This window comes from Harpia harpyja, chromosome 2 (genome assembly GCF_026419915.1).
Source record: "Harpia harpyja isolate bHarHar1 chromosome 2, bHarHar1 primary haplotype, whole genome shotgun sequence".
Classification (NCBI taxonomy): domain Eukaryota; kingdom Metazoa; phylum Chordata; class Aves; order Accipitriformes; family Accipitridae; genus Harpia; species Harpia harpyja.
The window spans coordinates 59542098-59562276 of record NC_068941.1 but is presented as its reverse complement, the minus strand read 5'-3'; the positions used below and the strand labels follow the sequence as shown (position 1 = coordinate 59562276).

Sequence of the window (20179 nt, the reverse complement as noted above, 5' to 3'; positions counted from 1 at the left end):
TCCTCTTTCCGATATAGGTAAAGAATCCCTTACTGTTTGTTTTAAACTTTTTGTACTTTTCTTTATGAAATTTATGATGACGCTTCCTATTAGTTTCCTTCCTCTTATTTGCCTGCTGTAATTTATGTTTTCTTTATTGGCATCCCCAAAATCTGATTTCCCCATTTTGACTTTGTCTTTGAGTCTGTCCGACCTTGCCAGTGTCCATACTGTTGTCAGTGGTACTCATCTCTCCTGAGGCTCTGCTGACACTTCTTTCCAAGGAACTCCTTGATGCTGGATGTGCAGAGGCTAAAAATCTGCTGGGATACAAAGTGCAACTGAAAAAATTCATGGACATTGGGAACTATTAAAGATGAAGGAACTCCTTCTGAGATATAAATTGTTGCAGGCTAGACTGGTACTCTAGGAAAGTAACATTATGCATTTGCCTCTATTTCTGTGTTGCTCACTGCTGGCCATGGTCAGGGACAAGATGGGCCTGTGATCTGACTTGGTACAGCTGTTGTTACAGTCTTATCTTGGCCACAAATCCTGGATTCTTCCTTTTCTGATTTCCTTTTAACTTTAACATTTTGAGAAGCTTCTTGTTTAAGTGAAATGTCCCCTTGTGAAACCTGGCGTGTTTGCTTGGAGCGTTGCCTGGTGCAGAACAGGCATCGCTTCGTGCATAGAGCCCATCGTGGTCCAGCGGCACTCACTGCTCGGTAGCTCCTCCATCTCAGGTGAAACCAGGGCCAGAGCAGCTTCACCTCCGCACGGCGACTGAGCCAGAGCTGAGCTCTGCTGACTGCCCCTGTGACCGAGGTCTGAGACAGGAGCTGGCGACAAGGACTGTCACGCAGCCTCTGACTTGATCTGTCACACTCATGTGACGACAGGCTGTATATGTTTTTATATATCCATATATATGTACTATGTGTGTATACAAAGCATCTATCGCAGCAGAACCCTGATCTTGACTGGTACTTACTGCAATAAAAAATAAATGACAAAATGCTAAAAGCAAACAAACAATTGTTGGAAACAAACCCAAGTGTGAAGGGAAAATGTGGAGAAATCAAGAAAGTTGCCAGAAGAAAAGTATGCTTGCATATATAAGTGCATAGAAAAATACAATAATAAATTGCTTCTGCATGTAGCTTACTCCTATGGTTCCCTATGTTTCGTTTTTCCATTCATTTATTCTAGACAGTAAATCAAGCTGGTTTTGACAGTTCCTGGATTAGTTAGAGGAGGAAATAATGAATTATGGTAATCTTTCTCTAGAAAAGGTGTCTTGTGAAGTTATCTACATTGCTCCAGAAATGCTGCAATGCCCTTCTTTTCTGAGAAAAAAGATCTGTGCTAAAGGATGAAAACACAGGAGAAGCATTGCACAACTTTGCTGGTTTATGGGAATCTGTCAGGTCATGTTAATAAAACAGCGTTCTTGAAATAATAGTTTAAGGTGACACTGCCAACTTGAAATTATGCCCATGCCTGCAAATTAGGTAATTATCAAAGTGGCAAGTAATATATAATATACTAAACAAACCTGGCATATTTTTTCTCTCTTGTGAGGGAGCTATTCAGATTTTTTTGCTAAAAAGATTAAACTCAAAGATTAGAAAAACAAACTAGTAAGAACAAATAGTGTGACAAAAAGATTTCAAAGGGATTTCAAAAGAAATGCTAGAGATAGCATTTCAGAACTGTGCTATTGGGACTTGATTTTTTCAAAGTTTTTCTCCAATAGGAATCATAACAATCTGATAGTGATCAAAGTTTGTAATGAAGCAAATTTCATGCCGTGATACAACTTTTTGATCTACATCACCACACCCTTTAGAAAAATGAGTGACCTTTGCACCTCAAAATCCTTTTGATATGAGTATAGGAAACGAAAAATCTTTCTAAAATGCTATTTTCTGTTCAAAGCAGTTGTCAAATAAAGTAAAAATCAGCCTAAATATTGTGTGTAGTCACATTCTTCTAAGTTTTTCTTGTATAACTGTCATCCGTGTTACTAAAAATACTGCATATCTCATTTTCTTAAGGCAGCATACCATACACTTGTCAATATTTTCATAAAAATATGTATTTTTTCACTATCCTGTCTTTTGATGTACTATCGGAACACTTAGGATTACAGTCACTCTGCCTGTTAAACCCATACTCAGCCACATCAGCTCTAACCAGATGATATTGGTGGCAGAAGGAGAAGGAGCTGGAAAGGAACTGTTTGCATTTCTTTGTTCCTGTCCCTGTTTTTCACCGCTCCCTGTTCTCAAAATTGCTTAGAGAAGTCTTGGATCCCTAGATAGACCAAACCCATCACAATCTCCTTCTCTCTCGGGCATGTATCTCCTGACTCAGTCCAGAACTGCAGCAAGCATCTGCTCTGCCTGTGCCACCAGCACAGCTCAGAGCTTCAGCGCTGGTTTTGCCACAAAGGAGTGAGCATCGACCTGTCTTTCTCTTGACCCAATTTTTCTCTGTCCCCGGTCCAGTAAATGGGAACGTGCTTCAGTCTGACAACAGACAGATGGAGGAAGAATCTCAGGATGTGGCTGGCTGTTGCAACAGCTTGAAAGCGAGCCAGCACGCCTGCATCGTTGCACAAAGTAGTAAACAAGCCCAACTGGAGTATGAAGTTGAGATAACCCGGGTGTTCAGTGTTAGCTCTCGAGCTGGAGAGAGTCACCATGCAGCAGGGATGTTTGTATTCTTCTCTCTTTCTTTTTTTTTTCCCTTTTTTTTCTATATGCTTTGGGAAAAAAAAGGGAAAAAGGAAACTCATAAAGAAATGTGGAAAATGAGAACCTCACAGTGTTTTAAATAGATTTTTCTAGTTTACAATTTGGGTTTTCTTAATTTTGTCAAAAAAGAAAAGATTTCTTGGAGAAAATTTAAAAAACTCCCACCAGCGTCTGTGAAAAATTTCCAGCAAAAAGCAGTAACCTCTTTTGGCTAGTTGAAGCTTTTTCATTTATGTTAGCAGCAGCCAGAAGCCCATGTGGAGCAGTGATTTTTACACTGTTAGCTATAGAGGGATTTTGGATGGGAGATGTCCTACTGAGCTACACTCACTGTCCCAAGTTTCTTCCACAGTGATGCTGAAAGAGAACCTCTGACAGGAGGTGATGTATATATGGGTATAGCACAATGAAGTTTTTTAACCACCTTATAGTGAGTTTTGGGAATGCTGATGTTAACCCAGGCCCCAGGTAGCATGGCCAAGCAGAAAGACTTTTTATATATGATATCCAGAGGTATGAGTTTTGACCAAATGCTTACGGAGTCCCTGATTAATTCTTATGTAGTTATTACAATGATAATTTTTTTTAAATGTTTGGGAAAGAGCAATGCTTGCCAAAATATGCTATTGTGTCTAATTAATTATTTTTCAAGATTAAAAGCTACTATACTACCTCTGAGTAATGTTGCCCGCTACTTAAATCCCTCAGCAACTTCAGAAAATATTTAGTAAAATATTTAGTATGTTACTGCTTTTTTGTGAGGTTTTTTAAACCAGGAGAAACCCCACACACTTCGTCATGCTTGACTATTTGCTCTGCTGCCCTAGTCCTGTGCTTCTGGTATGCCAGCATCAGCAGAATTTGGTGAGAGAAAGGGCAAGCAGGCAGGGTGGTGGTTTACCAGCTGACAGCAGGCATAGGCATCCTGACAAATTTAAGATTTTTATTGACCCAATTGTCCTCAGGATCAGGGCTTCTAAATTTTAATAGCTGTCTGGTGATTGCAGAAGCCTCTTTATCTGCATCCTTCCTCTCCATGATAGCAGCAAATCCAGGGTCTCCACCAGATGCAGTATACAACCTCTTTGAAGAGTGTCAGATGTTGCTAGAGTGATGCACTTTGCACTCGGAGAGTATCAGCCCAGTTGCTCTGCAGGGAGCGAGGGACTGGCTCGGTAATATCCGCCAGTTCAGAAGCTGGGGCCAGAAAATTTCTGCTATGGGACTATGTGTGCTAGATGGGTAGGATGCCCACTGCCTGTGCACAGAAAGTAGAATAATGGAAGACACTACAGAAAGGAAGGAAAGAAGCAATAACCAAAAGCAGCCCTTGCAGGGCTATGGAAGGTTTTCATGAAGGTCTGAATCTACTTTACGAAATCTACTCCCCTGCAGGTCACAAGCTGGTGTGTTAGCCTGGTTTCGGATAGCAAAGGATCTCCTGGCCCCATCACTCTGCGCGTTGCCACCAAGGGGCCTCCGGGCAGGCTGTGTGTCCCATCAGCTCTGTCCCACCAGCTCTGCTCACAGTGGAGTCCCATTGTGTTTCTTCCAGAGGCGCCTCTAAATCCCTAGGGGCAGGAGTCAATTTTGGACGGCATGCAAGAGCGCCTGAAATGCCTGCGTAGAGCCTGCTGCTCTGTTGTGAGAGGTTGAGGAATCTAAGCAAACAGTCAACTTCTTGAGATTTAGGAAACAGTCTGGTATTTAGGCTAGAGTAAAAACAAATGTTCCCTGCAAGAGCAGATGAGGATGCTGTGTTCCACTTCCTGGAATTTAGGGCTGGCAAAGACAGAATCCTTTTAATTCATATCATATCAAGGTCTTCTGCACATTCCTTCTGAATGGAAGATGCTGGAAGTGGAAAGTTGGCTCTGGTTTTTATGTGTTTCCAAAACAAAGTCCTTTCAGTGGTGTTCTTAACATAGATTGAGTGAAACAAAAACGCTAGAAGCTTTTCTTAGAACCCCACCTTTAGAACGCTGATTTTTCTGAGAGATGTCTAACTGACCCCTGTAGATACAGCATGTTACATATAATATTGTCCTCACAGATTTTCTGTTTTACCATTTCAGTTTTCCAAAAGTGAAAAACATAATGGGTGATCACTGTGACTTCAAAGAAAGCAGGCTCATCCTCTTGGTCCGGTTCTTTTCTCACTGTAACTTTGTGGATTTCAACAGTTACCATTCACACCAGTAAAGTCACTGTATCTGTGAAGTGACTCGTCTTTTTTTCTTTACAACTAGCACTAAACACAAGCTGATTCGTTTTATTTACTTGGTCAAACCCAGTCTCCTGGACTGTAACTCCGACAGGTATTTCATGTGTGATATACATGGGCCCAAAGGTTTCCAAGCTAATATGAACAGAAATGCTAGGCAGTCTAAACTTGCACCTTTGTAGCCTTGTAGCTGCTTTAGTGAATTGCTAAGTGCATAATTAACTTAAATCCCACCAAGAGGACACAAGCCTCTGCCTATGCTTTCTCCACAGGCTTAGCTGTTCTTTCTACCCCGAATTTTCCCTGCTCCAGACAAACTCATGCTCCTAATGTGGACCTAACCACTATGTCTGCTCTAATCATCAGCAAAACCACTCCCCACCCAGATGGAGAATTTAAGGGCTGGCATCAATGCATTTCAATAAGCCTGGAGACCTGTCACCACCACTGTAAAAACTAGGAGGATGCAAGCTCTACCTGTACCCTCTGCATGCGGCATTTCTTGCACTGTGGTCTGGTTCAGGTTCCAGGTCTCAGCGTAATCCCTGCATTCAGGAGACCACGGACTGTGCCAGGATCTTTCCCAACAGAGCTCAGTTTTGAAGATGCCTGTCAGGCCGGAGGACACCTCTGGCATCAAGGGCGCTCCACCAGGTTTTGGCAGTGGGCAAAGCTTCAGGTGGTAATGAACACAGGAGCGAGGGAGGGTGGATTTTTACCATTTTATCATTAGTGCTTCTGTTTTACTTAACCACACAGAGGAAACTCAGTCCCTCTTCCTGCAGATGTCAAACAGTAGCATTGTACCCTGCTGTGGAGGGATCATAGATGTGTAACACCACCCAATCTTACCCTGTCTCAGCTCTGCCTCCACTGTTAAACTGAAGAATGAAATAAAGCATAAATATAAAATTGCTTCTTGGCTATTTTAGAGCTTCTGTACAATCCCTCTTTCTTCCTTCCCCCTTCCTGTGGGTCCCAGAGCTGAACCCTCCTGATGCTCCATGGCTGGAGCTACAGGGATGCTCTTTTCCAGGCTCCAAAGCCACAAAGATATGACGAGGGAAGAGCAGCCTCGCGAGCAGCCCATGGCCTGTGTGGTTGGTGGCTGCATGCCTTCCATCTACATTCTGCCTCAAGGACTGCCAGGTTGCTGCCAGGGCATCCAGCAAGCATCCCCTCGAGCGTGTTACCATCCTGCCCCTCTGGCCACATCTGCAGGCTCGTTGTGTGGTGGGACTCGTCCTCGGGCCTCCCCAGCAAAGGGTAGAGACCCAAGTCCACATGGGTTAGTCCTTACGTTGCCATATCAATGTGTCAATTCAAGCTCTGACATCAGGATGACATCAGATTTCTCACCGCTGACTCCTTTCCAAAGAAAACCACACTGCTGGGATATTTTGGATTCACCACCTGCTCTCAGAATCCACCCAGGGTCAAAACAGTCACTCCCGGCATGTTTTAACCGCTATAGACATCTGAAAGCTTTTCTCCGTGAAGGACACCTCACCACAGCCTACTTTGGGTTTGACTTTTGTGGTGTCTCCTTTCTGCTTGCGGCTCCTGGAGATGCTGCAGGAGTTGCAGAGCTGGCGAAGCCGTGGAGCTGGGCGGAGGGAGCCCATGGTGCCTGCGCTTACCGCTGCCACTTGGTTTATTTTTGCTTCTGGGTGGGAAGCCAGCAGTTGGTTTTAATCCCAATTCGAATGTGTCTCTCAGAGTTTGGCTTTCTTCTTGTGTAACATTGTGACGCTGAGATATTCTGGGACACTTTTACTAACCATGGCAGAGATGCATTCCTGGAGACTGGAGCGAGGGTGTTTTTCCGTGCAGGGCCACATGTTTGAGTGATTCCAGCTGGGAAACCCACTCTCTCTGGTGGTCTGATGGAGCCCAGGTTTGCTGACCTTCTTAAAGCTGTGCCACCCACTACAGTAAGCCCCCCCTCCAGACCCCCCCCCCCCCCCTTCACACTGCGTACCCCGGTGACCTGGGACTTCACACTTGCTTCTCCTGGGTTTGGGCAGGCAGAGCAGTTTAGAGGCAAGGATGGCAGTGAGGAGAAGGAAGGAAACGAAGCTACCCATGAATGACAGCAGGCTTCACTCAGGCTCCAGTGGACTCTTTGAGAGATCCAAGATGGTTTTTTGAAAGCAAATTTGTTACATCCTTAATTCCAAATAACCCCCGCTGCTGAAATGGGATGCAAACATCCTCAGCTGTGATCCTGCTTCTCTCCTACTCTTCAAAATAATTGAGGGGTGATACTTACACAAGGTGACTGCCTACCCTAGCTCCTCTTGTCCCCCTTATCTCCATTCAGATGCTAATGATGGTTTAAACCAATGTTTGTGATTCACAGGCCTAAAGCAAAGCTAGGCAGAAGGTCTGTAGACTGTACGGGAGCTAGCTATTTTTAACTCTCCTTCTTTCCTAAGTCAATATTGGGATAGGCAGCAAAGAAAAAAGCCAACATACGGAGAAGGAATTTGAAGCCGGGAGAGCTTCAGAAGCTGTCAGAGGAAGCAGCCCCACAGGGCAAAGGGCAGCAGAGAGGCACTGGCAGGTGCTAAGTGGGCTGCGGGACCATTTGTCTCCCAGTAAAAAAAAGCACTCGACTCTTCAGATATTTACAATGGCTTCTGTCCACTCAAACAGTTTAACTACCTATATATTTTAACCTCCTGTAAGCAGAACTGCGTGCCTCTGACTTCCCTGTTAACAGCGGAGGCTACAGTTATACTTCCGAGCGCTGTTTTGATCAGCCCCCAGCTGTACAGCTGCTGATGTTTCTGGAGTAAAACATTTCCTCAAATCCTTCATCTTGTCAAGTTGACTAAATCCTACTATGTTTTGGAAAAGGATAATCAGAGCAGGCTTCATAGATTCATTCAGACCACCAGAGACTCTGCTTGCAGCTTTCTTAACGAGAGCTTCCCAACAAAGTTTCGTAGAGGCATGGATTTAAAGAATACATTTTTCTTATAGTAGTATAAAGCACACTGGGAGAAAAATAACTGAGAAGAGAAAATGTCAGTTTAGTGATGGATAGGAATTGCAAGAATTTATTTTGATTTACTTTGGCTCTACAAATGTTTTTTCCCATCACAAAGACAGAGGGAAAGGAAATTCTGTATTCTCTTGACAATGAGGAGAGCATGTTTCTATTCCCTTTGACTATGAAAATACAAAATAGGGGTGAAACGGCCTGTTCCTACTCTATTCCTTCTTTGCAGTGTCTTTGACTGATGGACAAAGAGAGCCAGCAAAGAGCACTGTTCTGATTTGGGCATTTTTCGTATCCTTACTGTTATTCCTTCAGCACTTAGCCTGTTAACGTGGGACAAAGGAAGAAAAACATGGATGGGAATAGGGGGCAGGAAGGTGAGGGATTATCCCACGATTCCCTTTCTCTGAAAGAAACCTCAAATGGGTAAAATCAGAATGGGCCCCATCTTCGTGGCTTTTGCAGTATGGGTCCTTTCAGTGCTGCAGTCTGGGCTCTCCCTCGTTTGCTTCCTGCATCCCTCTTGAGGTACCCAAGCAGGGCGGAGGAAAGATGGTGGATAAGCTCATCGCAGCAGGAGGTTGTCTCACTGCTCCCTAACTCTACAAACCTGCTCAACAAACAGCTTAAAAGATTGCTCTGTGAAAGAGTCAGTTTCACCGTGATGCCTTTGTTCACTGATTCAGCAAGGAGTCCTCTAGCAAAAAGAAGGGGGGGGAAAGCTTGATATACCTGTATTTTTGAAATAACAAGATTTGACTCCTCCTACATCCCAACTCCACCTAAAAAGAGCAAAACACATTTTCCAAATCCGTATTCTTCATACGCTACAAGGAATCAAAGACAGCTGATTCTCCCCCCCCACCCCCTTTTCCTACACACCCTAAAGAAAGATCTGATTAACCTGTGGTGAAAGTCTGGGACCACTCAAGAGAATGACAAAAATCCTTGTGATTTTGTTGGTGTTGAATGCCAGACCTGGAAAAAATTGGCCAGCATCTTCTCACCAATTGCAAACAAATGATGGTGAAACAGTTTCTATTAGGGACACGGGCCTAACAAATGAAGTGATATCGGACATGGAAACTATTAATGGACATCTTGTTGTCTGATTCATGGGAGCTAGAAAAATGCCTAGTAATTTACGGGTCTTCAGTATTTCAGCATTCCTTTAGGGACTCCTTTCAGAGTTTGCTTCCCAGGGATACTAAGCAACTGCCTTCTGAAAATTGCTCCTTCTCAGTGTGTTGAGTTTAGCAGTCAAATAACAAAGTTTGCACCATGAAAAACAACTGTTGACAAGTAAGGTATAAATTCAGATTTACTGCAATGCCTGTCTTGTGGCTAGAACAATGAAATTCATTACTTCACCAGCAAGAGGAAGCTTGCTACTGCTCCAGCAGTAATTGTATCATTTTAATGGCATTTTTTTGTTTATTTGTTATTTGGACAATGTCCTGCAAAGTGATAAGTCTCTGTACATAACTTATTTTAAACACAGTTGGTTATCAAGGGTTAACTTGGTTAGTGGAACCAAAGTGAAAGTTTTAAAATACTGCTGCCATGGAGAACAAATGCCTTCTAAGTGCCTATAGCATATGTTATTTAAAAGAGCACTGAAACATTGTTCTGGTTTGAATTATTTTTCTTCACAGTACTTCTCTAAGTTTATTGCCAAAGAAAAGACTTCCAGAGCCAATTTTTAATCTTAATTATACCAGATTCAATCTGGAATATTTCCCTTGAAGTTAGAGTTACACCACATTTACACAAAGCAGAATCTGGCCCAGTTTCCACATTAGACTCTTTCTCAAAAGATAATTTAGGTTAAAAACCAGAGTATCTGACTAAAACAGCCAGCAGTCCAAGGATCAAAACCTACCTACATGCTGCCGTACCCCTGTTCTTGAGCCATGCCAGAGCTCCCCTGTCTGAGCTAAGCCTGAGCTGTAGCTTCGCATCTGCAGGGAAGGGACCCGTACCTGCGTTTTCCTCTCATCTCACTCTCGCATTTCTCCCTCTGCAACCACCTTGCCCAAGCGAAGTGCATGTAACTGAGTACTCTAAAAGACTGCCAACAACAGCCAGGCAAATAAACATGTAGCTGAAGCAGAAAGTGCTCCCTGCAGAATTAGAGGTGGTACAGACTGAAACCTGGTGACCTCAGACAAAAGGAAAAGCCCAAACAGTCTTTTGTAGAAGTGACAGAAAAGAGAGGAACATTTTCCCCTGGCTTTTCAGTGTGTCAGTCCCTCCTGTCTCCCAACTAAAGAAAGCAAACTGAACGTGCAGGCTTCAGTCATTGGCACTCTTGGAATGGCTCTAGGTGCGAATGGCGCCTGCTTGATTTCTTCCATCACAGATTAGGGTTACAGAACTAACCTCAATCTTGTGTTTGAGTACAGGAAACACACAGTGCTGCACGAAGAAAGACAACGTAATTCACACCTCCTGCCAACGCGCCTCCAGCATAATCTTGGTAAATAAAAGTAAAATGAATGACTGAATTCAATGACTAAGAGGAATAACTAAATTTGTTTCCAGGTCTGGAGCTTTTTGCTGACTGTGTCAACATGGATGCTGATTCTTGCAATTCCTAATGGTGGATTAGAGGTCGACCTGTTTTGGAAAGTATTGGGTGAAACCTGTAACCTCCATTGTCTCCACACAAACCCCAATTCTGCAAGCTCTTAGGAGGCATTGACAGCTTTCCCTCCTCTTTATCCTTGGGATGGGGGAGACGCATGCTCAGAATCTCTCAATGCCACAGAAAGAGAGGGATAGTGTTTTGTTTGTGATGGTATTTTGGAGCATGAAACATCCAGGGAGGAGAGGGATCCTTTTAGAAAGCCAATTACAATTCAGAAACCTTGGCCATGGCTCAAGTTATTCTACAGCAAATCATCCCGAAGGGATGTATCGTTAATCACTAAGCATCAGAAGAAAATCTGTTGTGGGATGAAGCAGAAAAATGACATCCCATGTCTGGAGCATGGGCAGTTCAGGGTAGTCAGTAAACAGACATGTTGGGTCTCTCCCGAGTTTGGCACTTTGTGGTGCTCAGCCTAGCTTGGCTCTTCCGTGCCCGTGGGAGGGATGTACGGTGGACATGGTCAGCCCAGGCACGCACGGGGACTGACACTGACACAGACCAGGGCTGGCCCATGCCCGTCGCGTCAAGGATGACTGTGACCACTATGGCCAGGGTGGCCGTGACCACTATGGCCAGGGTGGCCTCCACAGCAGCCAGCTCCCCCGTGCAGAACTCAGGGCTGGGTCCCGAGCACAGCAGCCCGAGGGGGCAAAGCTGGTACTAATAATAAATAGACGCAGAACCAAAGCAGCCTAGTCTGGCTGTATTTTCGTCCTGCTGTAAGCCATTAATTGCTGCAGCTTGGAAGAACAAAGGCAGAGATAATGGTCTCGGGAGTTATGAACCGAAATCAAACCTGGGCTGAATCAGCAGAGGAGGTCCTTTGATTTCAGAGGGAAAACTTCTCATTTGTGGCACGGGAGGAATTGTGCTCTCTGCTTTACTTGCAGCATGCCACATCCCCCGAGCTGCTGCAGGGCTGGACCTGCAGGGATGAAGCCCTCGGATTCTCCGGGACGGGAGGCCGGCCCCGCTTCACCATCCTCTCCAAACCCGGTCGATCCCTTAATTAACAACAGGGACACCAAAGGCTGGCGGGGCGTGCGGTGCCCCGGCTGGGCTGGGCTCGCTGCGGGCTCCGGTGCCCTCTAGTGTCGCGGGCGGCGGCGGGGCTGCCCCGGGAACCCTCGGTCGGCCGGCCAGCGGCGAAGGGCAGCTGCAGGGCCAAGGGCAGCTCCGGCAGTGCCGGCAGGCAGGGCGGGTCTGCTCCCCCCCCCCGCCCCGTCGGTGCGGTGGCGGGGCCCGGGGCTCCCCGCCCCGGGGGCTGGGGGGGGCCGGGGCAAAGCGAAGCGCGGAGCAGGGCGCCGGTGGAGGGCTAGCCGGAGGAACAACCCGCTTGGCCTTTGCCTTCTGGGCTGCCTTACCTCAGCCCTCAACTGGGCTCGGGCCGCTTCTGGGCCAGAGCCGCCTGTTTGTCCTGCCCCAGTCAAAAAGTCAGGGCGGGAGCAGAAGGAAAAACAAAGCCTGTTTTTTAAAGAATAAGGCTTCCACGGCTGTTTTGGCATCTTTTAATGTCAAAAGCCAAACGCAACAACGAAAGCAAAACAGCTCGACGTTGTGGCAGCAGCGGCCTCAGTGGGAAAACGACGGGCATGGGGAACTACCTTAACCAACCATGTGGGGAATCAAAATAAAGGTTGGGGAGGGCAGGCTGTGCAACGTTAATTTCTTTTGTCTGGCTCCCTGTTCTCTCGGTGACACGGGATCCCTGCTATTCAGAGCCAAATTCTGTTGAACAAACAAAATGAGGGAATCTAGTGTTGTGGAAAGAGGGAAAGAAAGAAAAAAACCCACCCCTGGTAGGACTGTAAATGCACACAGGGCCCTCCTGCGGGCAGCGCACATCTCCCGGGGGGCTTGGCGGTCCCCTAACTTGCTCCCCTTCTGTCTCAGGAAGCCCTCACTGCTGTGTTCTCCTCCCTCCGAGACAGATGCGAGCACAGATTTATAGCGACAAGCGATGAGAGGCCGCTCCGCTTTCTCCCTCTCTCAGGGGCTTGAGGGGTCTCTGCTCCAGGCCGTAGCTGCTCTTCACCACGCAGGGGTTCCTGCTCCAAAAGGTGAAAAGGGTGAGCAGGCTGCGGCTGACCCCCGCACAGTGCATCGCTGCAACGTTGGTAACCATAATCAAACCGAGACAAAAGGCTGCGGCCCCACGGCGGGGCTTCCCGCGGGGCCCGAGCCGGGGCACTCCCTCTCGCCCGCCCCCGCCCCACAGGAGGCCGCCCGGACCCCACATGAGCCACCTATTAGGCTGTCTAATAGCCTCAGCCAGCTAAACGCTGCCCGGCTCACCCTTGGGACCCAGCGGCAGGAAAGGGCTCATTACTTGCAGCAAATTGGGACTCCTTCGGGGCGGGGGGGGGGATGCTGAGCGGGGCGGCTGGCAGCCTCCCAGCCCCCCCTGGAAGCCCCCGAGAGCGGAGAGGGCCGCCCTGCAAAAACCCGTCCCGTCGGTGCCCGCTGCCCGGAGCTTGCCGGCGCTGCGGGCCCGGGGAGGGACCCCCCCCCGCCCCGGAGGGGTGCAGGTTGGGAGCATAAACAGGCAGAGGCCGGGCGCCGCCGTTTTGTTGAAGATGTGCATCTTGCATCTGTTGCCGCATAAACACAGGCTAGCGGGATGCCTTATGATCCAGCCCTTCGGGGGAGGGGCAGGGGAGAGGAGAGGGGGCCGCAGTGGTAAAAAAATCCCCCCACCCCCAGCCTGTCCTCTCGCTAACCCCAACTCCCCCGCGCCCCCCTGGACGGGACCCCCCCTGCGCCACACGGTAGAGCTCAGCAGCCGTCCTGGTGGGTTTATTTTAACTGCCACCTCCTCTGCGCGGCATCAATCCACAGGCACCGCCGGCACTTCCCGGGGGGGATCGGCCCCGCGGCTGCCCGGCCCTGGCCGTGCGGGCAGAGCCCGGCCCGGCTCCCGCCGGCCGGTTCCTCCCCGCGGCGGCGGGCGTGGGGCCGGCGCGGCCTGGCCCTTAGCGTGGGGAAGGGGGAAAGCCACGTCGGGGAAAGTGTCGCCGCTCCCCCGGAGGGGCCCGGGGCGACGGGACCCTGCCGTCCCTGTCCCCGCTGGGGCCGTCGGGCTCCCCGCCCGCAGCGCCGGTCTGGCCTGGCAAGCAGCTTTGCCGGTCCCCCCCACTCTGCAATTTTGATTTTTCGCTGGGTCTTGTGAGATCCCACGTGGAAGCCGTTAACGACCGCTCGATAATGATCATGACAAAGGCATTATTCAAATAAGGCAGGTAATGGCAACCAGAAGGCGCCTCCTCCCCTTTCCTTTTGCTCCTTTCTGTTTGCAAGAGCAGCTCTCGCATCACGTCCCACCCTGACGGTACTTGGCCAGGAATCACCTCAACCTCCCCGCACGTTCAACCAGATACGTTCACGCCGGTAAATCACGGCCCGAGCCCGGCAGGATCGCCTCGGAGCTCACAGGCAGTTGCTGCCGTCGGCCTGAACCGCACATCTTCGTGGGGCTTAAGCCTGCGGGAGCCCGCAGCTCCGACCTAAGTGATGACAGGACTTTTCCCTCCACAAATTAAGGGGTTCGGGCTGCTGGGTGCGCTCGCCGCCCTCCCCCCCAGGTAGAGAGTTCCAGGGTGTGTTTTTTTTTCCTGGGTTGTTTTTGTTTTGTTTTGTTTTGTTTTTTTGCCATGCTTTTGACTCACTGGGAGCCTGTTGTTTATTCACAAGCATTACGGTATCCTGTTAGCATTCCGACCAGGGGCTCCTCACAGCTCTGACTCCGATGATTTCCTGGAGGAACATGTGGAAGCAATAGCGGGGTTGTGCACTCACCCGAGCCGAGGATGCCCTAGTGGAGGGGCGTGCAAAGGGCCGGGAGCGCCGCCGGGGACCCTGCGAGCCCAGCCCGGGGCACCTCAGCCTGAGCGCGCTTGTCACGGGAGCCGGGTCTCCTTTCTGCCCCCATTCCCTTCGGGGCATCTTCGCTTCAGAGGTTTAATTCCCCTTCGCTTAGGACAGAGAAAAAAGACCGGATCCTGGCGCTTGACTTCGAGAACAAACTTTTCTTTTGTTAAATTCTAAGAGGAAAAAAGAGGTGCGGGCGGCGGGAGGGCCAGACCGGGGAGGGGAGGAAGCGGGAGAAGCCCCGGGGCGCAGCTCTCGGGCCCGTGCCCTCTCCAGGAGGCGGGCAGGCGGGTAGGCAGGCAGGCGGGCGGGCGGGCAGGCAGGGGCCTCCCGCGCCGCTCCTTTCCTGGGGCTGCACTGCCCCCTCTCCCGCGGCCGCCGCATCGCCCCGCCGGCCCCGCTCGCCTCTTCCCGCACGGAGCCTGCAGCAGAAGGGCTGCGAGGGCAGCTCCCCGGCAGCTCCCCCGGCCGCCCCTTATCGCCAGCAGATAGCGACGGCCAACAAAGCAGAGATACCCGGTGCTGGCTCCCCGGCGGGGATCAAAGCTCCGTCTGGAGCGTGTTCAAACAGGACGGGCTCGGACGTGCGCTGCCCTCGCCTCCGCAGGCACCTCCGGCCCTCGCCGTGCCCCCTGGCTCGGTTGTTACTGGGGTTTGCTCGCGCTGGGCAAAGCAAGGCGGAGAGGAAGAGAAGAGCTTTCCCGGTCCCGTCGGAGCAGCGGGGTTTGCGGGGGCCGGCTCCTGGCGAAGGTTACCTTTCGTTGTGTCTTTCATTCATAAAAGTTAGTGATGCCTCTCTCCCCTCTCTCTCAGCGCCGCCTGCTCCTGGCTGGCTCACGGCCGTCCGTCCCGCTCTCTAGCCCAAGCCCGAGTTCAGCGGTGTACAAAGGATGCGAGGAAGCCGCAAATTCGTTTCCAGCTCAAACTCCCTATCCATAAACTCACACTGTGACCGTGGACACCGAGCCCGGCGCCCGACCCACCGTCCTGGAGGGTCTGTGAAGGGAAGGCTCATTCATGAAATTGGGAGCACTCGGAGTTTTCATGAAAGTTTTTTAGGTCGGGTGTTTTTTTGTTGTTTGGTGGGTTTTTTTAGTTTTTTTATTTTCTCCCCCTGCAGTGCAAAACTCTCCGCTTCCCCCTTTCCTCCCCCTCGCCCCTGCCATATGGCTAACCTCCCCCCTCCCCTGCAAGGCTGGTGAAATCTGGAGGCAGAGACTGGCCCCCCTGCCTGCGTAAGAGCCTCCCTCCGGCGCGCCCGCCTCCGGCCGCGGGGCTGGGGGCGCCGGGCGAGCCAGGGCGGCTCTTATTCTGAAGGGGCCGGAGGGGGGCTTCATTTCCTGACAGCTATTTACTTAAAGCAAATGATTAGTTTTGGAAGGATGGACTATAACATTGAATCAATTACGGGACGCGGTTTGTGAGACCATTACAGTCGGATTGGGAGGGAGGGCGAGCGGGAGGGAAAGAGCGCGGCTGAGCGGGGAAAGTCACAAAAGACGTGGACATATTTTGGATATTTTACAATCTGCAGGAGTGGGGCTGCGGATTATAAAGGAGAAGGTAAGAGGTGAGGGGCAGTTTCCCCACCTTTTCCTTTTTTTCACCTTTTCTCCCACTTTTTTGTTTTGTTTTGTTTTGTTTTTTTCTTCTCTTCTCTTTCCCCCCCTTCATTTATTGTTGTTGGTTTGGGGCTTTTTTTTCCCTTTTTTCTTTTTTTCCCCCCCTTTTTTCCCCGATGCTCTGAGCCGGGCGGGGGGCTCCTTCCCGCGGGGCGCAGGCGGCGGGGGGCGGCGGGCGCTGGCGGCCCCCGCGGAGGGGAGCGGGGAGCCGGCGCTCCGCGGGCCGTCGGGGCGCGGCGGCGAGCAGCGCGGGCAGGGCTAATGACAAACACATTGGGACGGCGGGGGCCACCGCGCCGCATTCCTGCCGCGGGGGCGGGAGCGACCCGCCGGGGCTCCGCGGGCAGCGGCGGTGCCCGCCCGGGGGGACGGGGGGCCGCGCACCGGCAAAGTAAGCGGCTCCCTCTGTTCTCGCATCCTTTGCTTGCTTCACGCCGCTGCTCTCCCGTCCCTTCCCCCACCCTTTGTTTTTCACCACCTTCCCCTCTTCAGATCCCCCTTCCCACCTCTCTCCCCCTGACCGGCTAGCCTAAAATGCCCCGAGATCCCGGGCGGGGGCACGCACGCAACCCCCCCCCCCCCCAAGGCAAACCGATGTCCGTCCCTGCGCGCCCCGTCTTTTTTTTACACGTCTCAGCCGAAGGGAAGATGCTGAATTTAGGCAGGACTGGTACCTGGAGCTTTTCCAGCTTACAGCCCCCTCTCGCAACGGGAACGCCAGCCCTGCCGCACGCCCCGCCGGACTGCTGGAGCCCACCGCCTCCTCTCCCGAGGGAGGGCACGGTCTTCGCGGCCACCGTTTGGATTTTGTCAAGAGCGGAGGCTGCAAACTTGCCAGCCTCTGCCAGGCTGGAGTCCCCTGGAAAAGTCCTAGGCGCAAGTAGGAAATGGCTTTTTGGCTGTCCGCGGCATTGCTCAACATTTTTGGACGCGGATCCCGCGGCCCAGGAGCCGTTCCAGAGAACAGGACTTGGACAGCTTTTTCTGGAGCCAGCAGCGACAGATCTAGCGAGGCGGCAGCAGCAGCCCCGGGGCGCAGCCGCCAGCCCCCGGGGCTTGCCCGCATCCCGGCGGGGAGGCGGCTGCGGGGCAGAGGCGGGGGCGATGCCCTGGCCCCCGCCCGCGTCGGGGGGCACGTTTCCAGCGCCCCTCGACGGCATTTTCGGCGCGTCTCTTGCAAATGTTCCAGCTCCCTGGCGCTCCTCCGGGGCCCGAGGCTGCACGCCTGGGGCGGACAGGGCATCGCCTCGACCCGCGTGGGGACCGGCGGACCCGTCCCCAAGGCTCCGGGCACGTCGCTCTCCCTTGGTCCCGCAGCTCCGAGCCGGGGCACGATGTCTGTCCCTCGCCGAGACGCCCGCCCCCTCTCCGGACCCCGCGCCCTCAGGGTCCGTGCCTCGCCCGATGGAGGGGGCTGGAGAAGAAGCCCCGGGTCGCAGAGCCAACAGAATTAGCCAGCCCCAGAGGGAAACACGGCTTTGCTCTGCCCCCCTCCATCTCCCCTACCCCGCTTTTCTTTTTCCTGGCTACCTCGCATTAAAGAAAAAAAAAAATCGCTCCAGCTTGGCAAAGGCTTTCCTATTGTTTCCCAGACAAACAGCGAAGTGGCTGGGAGTTGCCATCCCTGCTAGGTTTGCTCGGTGCCCCGGGCAGCCTTTGATCCGCAGCGGCTCTAGCCTTCGGGCTCCGCCGAGGGGCCACGGACCGAGGGGCAGCCGCGGCCCTTCCCCGCTCCCTGGGGGCTGCCGCTCGGGCTCCCTGCGGGCACGCAGGCTCTGGCAAGCGCCTGCAGCCTGATGGGGGCTGGAGAGTGTCAACGTACCCCCCCCCCCATCTCCACCCCAGTCCCGGCTGGCTGTAGGCAGCCCGCTGTCTCCCCAACGGGGCGCACCGGGGGAAGGGGGGCGGCTTGTTATGCCCTCCCAGGGCCGATGCAGAGCCCAGCTGGAGTTCCAGCTCGGCTGCCTTAACTCCGTGTCCCTGGATGGGGCAAGAGACGGGATCAAAGCAAGGAGACAGGCATCAAAGGTTCCTCTGTCATTGGCGGATCAAAATCTGAACTGTGGAGATCCCACTTTTAACTCTGGGTCTAGAAGCACTAGGGAAAGATCTCCCAGCAAGGGATTTCAGTTTTAGCTTCTAGTTAACAAAGAGCATTTTAGAAAGGCCCTCAGCTAAACAGCGGTTTAGCCAACCTCAAAGCTTGAAAAAAAAAGTTTGAAGAAAAATGAGACCGCACAAAGCACTGGGATTTAGCAGTCCACAAGCACACCAGCTCTCCCAGCCTGCAGGCGCTCTCCCGCTGCTTTAAAATGAGACCCCTTGTTCTGGTACTCCTTTCCAGGCACCAAGGGGCAGGAGGTGTGCCAGTCCAGCTGCCATCAGGCACTGGGGCCATCTTCGCTGTTATTTGCTAGTTGATATATGGGAAATCTTCATGTGGCTGTGAGAGTAATATATAGGTATTAGGTTTCAAGAAAGCAGGAAGTAATAAATATTTTAATAAAAAGCCTCTCCACAGTACTACAGTATCAAGCTAGGATTCGAGTACAATGTATATAGACAGAAAAAGTCTTGCATACCCTAGACCTTGCTGGTTATTTCCAGTTGGTCTAAAAGTGAGGGTGAAATGTATAACTTTATACAGTCCTCGCCTCACTTGCATCCTTAGATCATCATGGCCACAATGGCACTACTTCTGCATGTGAACGCTGAAAATTTTAATAGAAGACATTTGCTCCACTTGTTTTAAAGACCAGGGAATGACTCCTGAGAGGTTTTTTTTCCTGGTGGTGGCAAAAACTGATGATAATTTAAAAAAAGCAAGCAAGTAAGCAAACAATCCTTTCTCTCCCTCTTGCCTTGCTCTCCTGCTTGACTCATCTCTTTCAAGCCAATAAAGCTTTGCATGGGCACCCAGGGGAAAAGTTTGCAACAGCTAGGCTTCTTAGCTCTTGTGGTCAACAGAGATGGATTGGTTTTTCCATGCAATGCTTCTGAGCACTTGAGTTGCGATCTGAGGTGTTCTTTGATTTGATCCCGAGAATCTAAGTGAGATGTATTCCTTGGAAGTGCCAGTCTTTTGGCTGTTTGCTGAGACAGTCTGGAAAATCCTCTCTGGACCGAGTGGGGAAATTTAAACTTTGCGAATTTCTCCCCACTTTAGCTCCTAGGCTGCATGTGGAGTCTGTCCTTGAGGGTTAGGCTGAAGAATTGAGGCTGGCTTGAAGGCACATTGGGTAGCAGCCATCACTGTGTGTCCTGCAGAGCCTGAAGCTCTCTGCAGGAGCCCAGCACTGGGCTAGTCTTGGTGCGTAGTTATTCCTGCGTACAGGCTATGCTGGATGCAAATAACTTGGATGTGGAACAAGCCTCATTTTAGGAGAATATGCCAGTCGTCTTCATTGAAGAAATTTTCATTTATTGTTTGAGCCTTCCCCCAGTGAAACCTTCAGACCCACCTGTGAGCACTGCAGGGCAGCTCTGCTCCTGTGGAGAACTAAGTTTGCAATTTGGGAATTGGGAACCAAGACATATTTCGGGAGTTCCTGTCTGAACATTTGCATTCAGCTAGTGACATATACCACAAGGAGGAAATGTTCCCCTCTTTTCTTGGGCTGGCCTTAGCTCTTCCTGGAAAAGATCAGTCTTCCCAGAAGGACAGAATGCCACTCTGACAAAATCACCACTGAAATTATCCAGCCCTCTCATAACAAGGATAATCACATCATTACATGCCAAGATTTGCAATCCAACTACTGTCCTATCACTTATGTAAATACAGAGCAATAGGGACCAGTTTGGTTTTATTTATCTATTTTTTTTTTTAGGTTGGTGAACTTGCATGAAATTAAAATATACAAAATTTGAATTTTAAACTGATCTAGGAGACCCAGTTTAGATTCCATCTGCTACGTTGGAGACCAGCATTGCCTTCTGCTCGGCAAGACATTTGGTTCATTAATGTGGATCAACATTGCCATCCTGTGGCCAAGAGGATGAACTGTCGTGACTGGGTAGCTGGCAGGAAATCAGTGTGGTAATCTCTAGTCTTCTGGTAGATGG

The 20179-nt window shown here is 50.6% G+C and overlaps 1 protein-coding gene across 1 annotated transcript in view; it reads left to right on the top strand.

The window, feature by feature from the left end:
• Positions 1–15713: 15713 nt before the first annotated feature.
• Positions 15714–20179, top strand: part of PDGFRA (platelet derived growth factor receptor alpha) — a 35384-nt gene continuing 30918 nt past the window's right edge. The window contains exon 1 of the mRNA XM_052780050.1: positions 15714–16055. The gene's annotated coding sequence lies outside the window, so the exon portion shown is untranslated. The remainder of the gene's footprint in view (positions 16056–20179) is intronic.